Source organism: Schistocerca nitens, chromosome 7 (assembly GCF_023898315.1).
Source record: "Schistocerca nitens isolate TAMUIC-IGC-003100 chromosome 7, iqSchNite1.1, whole genome shotgun sequence".
Lineage (NCBI taxonomy): Eukaryota > Metazoa > Arthropoda > Insecta > Orthoptera > Acrididae > Schistocerca > Schistocerca nitens.
In genome coordinates, this window is record NC_064620.1 from 321,094,878 (window position 1) to 321,100,673 (window position 5,796).

The window sequence follows — 5,796 nt, forward strand, 5'->3', positions numbered from 1 at the left end:
AACTTATTTTCTGTGGGGAGGTTACAAGTTCACGAACCTCTTGTCGATCTCTGTTCACGAGTCTGGGTATTCTGATATTGGGCTCTCAATATATATACATATTCCTTACTGTCATTTCTTGTTTACAATATTAGCTTATACCCAAGAATAAGAAGCTTTCACTCAGTTAATACTGGGCAGAAGTCCAATCTGGATCTGGATCGCACTTTCTTAACTCTTGTGCAGAAAGGTGGCCACTATACTGCTGCATCCATTTTCAATAACATACCACAAGAATTAAAAAATCTTAGCAGTAATCCACGCGCTTTCAAATCGAAACTGAAGAGTTGCCTCGTGGGTCACTCCTTCTATTCTGTTGCTGATTCTTGTTGTATTGTTGATTGCGTTTACTTAAACTTATGGCTTGACTTTTTTCAGGTTCATAAACATTTTATTTTTATCTGTTATTACTTTTATGTTGTAATTTCATGTACTGACACGTTCCATCACCTTTGAGATTTGCTCCTCAATTTGGTCCTACGGAACTTGACGTGTAAATAAAATAAATAAATAAATAAAATAATAAAGTGAAGAGTCTTATGGTTTTGAAGAAACGGAATTAAAAAATACGTTTCATCTTCGTGTCTCCATTTCCTTATCTTTTTTTGCAGCCTGGCCGAATGTGATATTGTGTCTAGCACGAGCTCGAATAAAATGCCACATTTTCTTCTGCATTCGTCACCTACAGTCATCACCTACAAAGAAACGGAATTGTAGATATATGTGAAAGTTATTATCATTGTTGCCTTCAGCAACTGCAACAGAAGGTAACACGAACGGGGAAAGAGAACCTACTAAAGCTAGACTTTGGAAGGCCCAACGGTAGCGACCGGCCGCCGCGACATTCTCAGCCTACAGGCGTCACTGGATGCGGATATGGAGGGGCGTGTGGTCAGCACACCGCTTTCCCTGCCCTATGTCACTATACGAGAGCGGAGCCGCTACTTCTCAATCAAGTACCTCCTCAGTTTGCCTCACAAGGGCTGAGTGCACCCCGCTTGCCAACAGCGCTCGACAGACCGGATGGTCACCCATCCAAGTACTTGCTCAGCCCGTCAGCGCTTAACTTCGGTGATCTGACGGGAACCGGTGTCACCACTGCGGCAAGGCCGTTGGCTAAACAAAACCCACAGTTACTGGATTTGTTAAGCTCTTCACCGACATCCCTCCATACATAGTCTTTGACAAGAGTATTGTCAGTGTTTATGCGACAAATCCTAGAGTTCTGGATGCCGCTGAACATGTCTTAGAAGTTCCTTGTCCATGTTTACGAAGAAGACGCAGAGTCTTGTGTGACGTCAGACAGGACATCTACGTTCAAGAGGAATTGGTAGCAGTTCTGGCAAAGCCGGAAAGAGCCGAAAACAACTCCCGTCAACATGCGGCGTGACTGCGCCTTGATGTAGTTCCCTCATGCCAGGCTGTGTTCCTGGAGCGCACCTGTCGCCTGTTGTGCATTGGTCTCCCGATGGATATCCTACAGCACGACACGCGCACGGCACGGACGTAGCAGCTACACGGTAGAAAAATGTTCAAATGTGTGTGAAATCTTATGGGACTTAACTGCTAAGGTCATCAGTCCCTAAGCTTACACACTACTTAACCTAAATTATCCTAAGGACAAGCACATACACCATGCCCGAGGGAGGACTCGAACCTCCGCCGGGATCAGCCGCACAGTCCATGACTACAGCGCCTAAGACCGCTCGGCTAATCGCGCGCGGCAGCTACACGGTAGACTATGTGTAATGTGAATAGGACGAGTTCAGTCGCTATCCCATGCTTCATGACACTATCGGACTACAGGTGGGACACAGTCTGAACACGGCACCCTATGTGGAAACTGGCCCTAATATATCTGCAGCAGGTGTAGGAAGGAAAACGGGATTACGTTCCGTCGACATCGAGGTCATTAGAGACGGAGCACAAGCTTAGATTGTGTCAAGTATGGGGAAGGAATTCAGCCATGCCCTTTCAGAGGAACTATTCCGAAATTTGCCCGGAGCGGTTTAGGGAACTCACGGAAAACCTAAATGTGGATGGCCGGACGCTGATTTGAACCGTCGTCCTCCCGAATGCGAGTCCTGTGTGCCAACTATTGCGCCAACTCGCTCGGTGCTGCAAGTACAGCTCTCTTAAAAGCTTCGGAAACTTTAGGGCCTGCACACTTAAATAACAATTCAAAATCTGTAGCTCCCTTTGGAAAAATTTACGAAACAGCGATTACTCCAATTCGGTTTTGACGTCAGACATTAATTTTTTCCTACCACACTGCCCCCTATTTTTTCAACAGAGGCCGTTCACCAGCGTCGTTTCTTCTGCTTAATCTTTTTTCTGATGATCAGTTACTTGCAGCGAAGTAAATATTGCACTGCTAAATCCTCTTCTTTCCTCATAATACCGACCGGCGAAAATGTGTTCAAAACGCCACTTTATAGCAGTAACAAAACGGGAGCAACCTCGACAAGTCATCAGTGCCAGCTGCGATTCCACACTACCGAATCCCTTACTCCCTTGGTTTGATGAGGATAAGAGGCCGAACGCCAGTGTGTTGGCGACTAACGTTCGGCCGAATCCGTCGGTTGTCGTTCGTCGGCTTCCTTGGCCTAGTGTCTTCGACCATAAATATAATAGACTGGCCCTGACGTCATTATCGTGGCTCCAATATCTCTGGGCTAATGTCACGTGAATGCTGGCAAAACATGGTTGTTTCGTGTTGCGCTTATGGCTGTACTCAGCGTTTTGCCGGGGGAAATGGCATTACATTTCACGTGTAAGTGTTTCTATGATAGTGCAGGTGCGTTTATTGAAATCTTTTGAAGTGACTTTTATATGTTTTTTACACTTGAAATAGAGTGTCACGTAAATTGAAGTGTTGAAAGTGATGCCTGTAAAGTCAGACTCATATTACATTTTGGAAAATATCTGTGATAATTCGGTTACAGAAGTAAGTATAACTGTTTCTCGTTCCTACTCATAGGTTCCCTAAGGATGAAAACCGAAGGTAGCTTTGGATACAGGCCCTGAAACGGAAAAACTTTAAGCCATCTGCACATACGCGCCTTTTTGTATATACAAATGAGATTATAATAAGGTAAGAGCACCTATAGTCGACACACGAAGAGAATTTTTTTCTACCTTCTAATACTAGTAAATAAATGTAGGCTCCAAAATTATTTTCTGAAACTTCAAAGTCTCACCTTTCATCTAAAAAGTCATATTTTTTTTTTAAAAAAAACTGGTAGTTTAAACTTTTCTAAAAATAGTAGGAACTGAACCTTTGAAGTGCACCTAAAATTGATACTCTAAAATGGGCCTGCTCCTAAAGTCGACAATTTTGGCACCTACAGTTGACATAATTCCCATATCCCATTTTCTTTTATAAGTGACTAGAGCTCAAAATGCGGCGAATCCAATGTTTAAAGTTTTGACACGAGCCCACTCTTACGGTTTAAAAGAATTTGTAAGATGGCAAGAAATATGCCCCTTACATGAAGTCATCAAAGATCACCTAACTCACATTGAGCGAGCAGTAGGGCTGAACAAAAAATGACTGACAAGGCACAACGCGTCTTGTAGAGGGTATAGTATGGACGTATTGGAATAAATAATGTCGGGTGATGGTTTTAAAGTAATTCACATGACATGAAAACTTTGTGGAAACGAGTCGATTTACTGGACACTAGTTTACCCCAGGGAAACATTTAGAGTTGACCGTGGCCGGCTGGGGAACAGCGAAGGGAAGCTACAATAGGCAGCTTAGGGCGGCTCAAGCTCTGAGAAAGCGGTAACACGGCGCGGCCTCCAGCCGCCTTAAGATGAGTGACAGTGAGTGGGTGGTTGACCCTGACTCCATGCTGGTGTACCAGGAAACAGACGGAGAACTTGTACGCCTGTTGATAAATGTCCGTCGTCCCGTTTTCTGTGAAACATGGGACAAAGCTGCGCAAAGCTACGGTGGAGCGGTCAACAGAGGTCAAAATATGCATGTTCGTGACTATAGCAACTTCACGCTGAATTCATGGTCCGCAGAGCCTGAAGTAAATCAGGTGAAGAGCGACAGCATGAAATATGCCGGCCTCCGATGGGAACGTAGGACCAAGGAATTTGAAGTACTCTCCTGGGAGTCAGCATTCCAGAAAACTTGGTGTTTGTTCAGACGCTAACCTTGATGGGTGGCCTGGGGGGAGCTAAACAGAAGAAGTTGAGAGGAAGGGAAATATTGTGGGAATTTGTTCACTTCCCAGAGCAGGCATTGGTCAGCACTGGGAAGCGACACATAATTAATGCGACTTGTACTGCAATTGGCGGAAGTGGTTTTGCTGGTGGGGAAACCGAGGCGAAGAGTGGACTGGCAGAAGTCTCAGTAGAGGTCTTATGTTCCCAGCTTGCCTAGAGTGCGGACGTGGCGTTCTTTACTCAGCTTGCCTGAGGAAGAGTTAGCATCTCTGCAGTTTAGGACTTAGCAAATGGAACAATTGAGCTTGGAGATAGAAAGTTTTGGTTCAGCTATGTACTGAACAAGATACCTAGGAGTGAATAGACGAGCGCAGCCTTGCAGCACCATGAGGTCGGCCGACGTCCACACAACGACGCCACTCCGCCACGCTGTATTCGGTGATATTGCGCCCGCTCCGGCCACTGATTAATTTGTTGGATCACATCGGCAAAGTTTCCACGAGGGTTTCATGGGCTGTATACTGTAGAATTCTTCTTGCACTTCGCATTATGCCTGGGTCAGTCGATAGGAATTACTTTTGAGTTATCGAGCTTTACTTCACGCAAACGCAATTTATTACCACTGCCTGGTAGGAGAGCCATGTAATGTGGTGATTGAAGGTCGTGAGTTAAAAAAAAATCTGTGCTAATCGACTGCATCTGTTTTCAATCAAGTAGTTGAAATCCCAAGTCCCTTTCTTAATTAATTTTATGTTCAACATTTGCATCTGCTGTTCAATAGCTGCATATAACATCAATGTGCACCCCTTTTTAATTAAAAGTGATCAATTCTGAATCAATTAATGTCAACACTGCCACTGCAGTTCAATCAGGAGTCACAGAGCCTTATTACTTTCTTTGCGTTATCCGGTATTGTGGCAGTTTTGCACTCTCTGTTGACCTGTTAGTCAATTAGCTGGGGTGAACACACGCCAAAACCAGATAAGTGACAGGTGGGGTGTTACAAATTTTAACGGCATTTTACTTCAATTGATAGTTTATAGTAATTTCGTCCCGCTGCCCACCAGAGGGGCGTTTGATGTACTTGTTAGATTTTGTAAATGGTACTGTCAACAAATCCAGGTCAAATGTAGTTCTGGCATAATTTTTCACAAATAAAAAAAGTAATTTTTGTTGGAAGCGTTTGGCAGTCAATTGAGAAATGTGGGTAAAATGCGATACAAACATAGGATGGCAGACCGCTGATTTGAAATCCCGCCACGTTTTGCCAACAGTCACGTGGTTTATGTTGGAGCCACACCAGATCTATAGCTTCTGCACAGCAAGGCCAGTCTACTATTATCTTTGGTCGAAGCCTAGTGTTTATGCGCCTTTAAGCGAAGCGTTTGGTGAAGCTGGCAGAAGCAGCAAGGCTGAGGCGGCGCCAAGGCCACATTCGGCGCACGTCCTGTTTCGCGGCGACCTCCGGCGCTGCCCTGAGCTGGCGGTGGAGCGGGGCTGCTGCACGCTCCGTTTGACACGAGGGTCGCGCGACACACGCGTCGCGGTCGTTGGCCCGCTAAGTGCTGACTGGCGGAC

The 5,796-nt window shown here is 45.2% G+C and overlaps 1 pseudogene; it reads right to left on the minus strand.

The window, feature by feature from the left end:
* Positions 1-1,038: 1,038 nt before the first annotated feature.
* Positions 1,039-1,156, minus strand: LOC126195997 (5S ribosomal RNA; annotated as a pseudogene).
* Between the last annotated feature and the right edge of the window lie 4,640 nt (positions 1,157-5,796).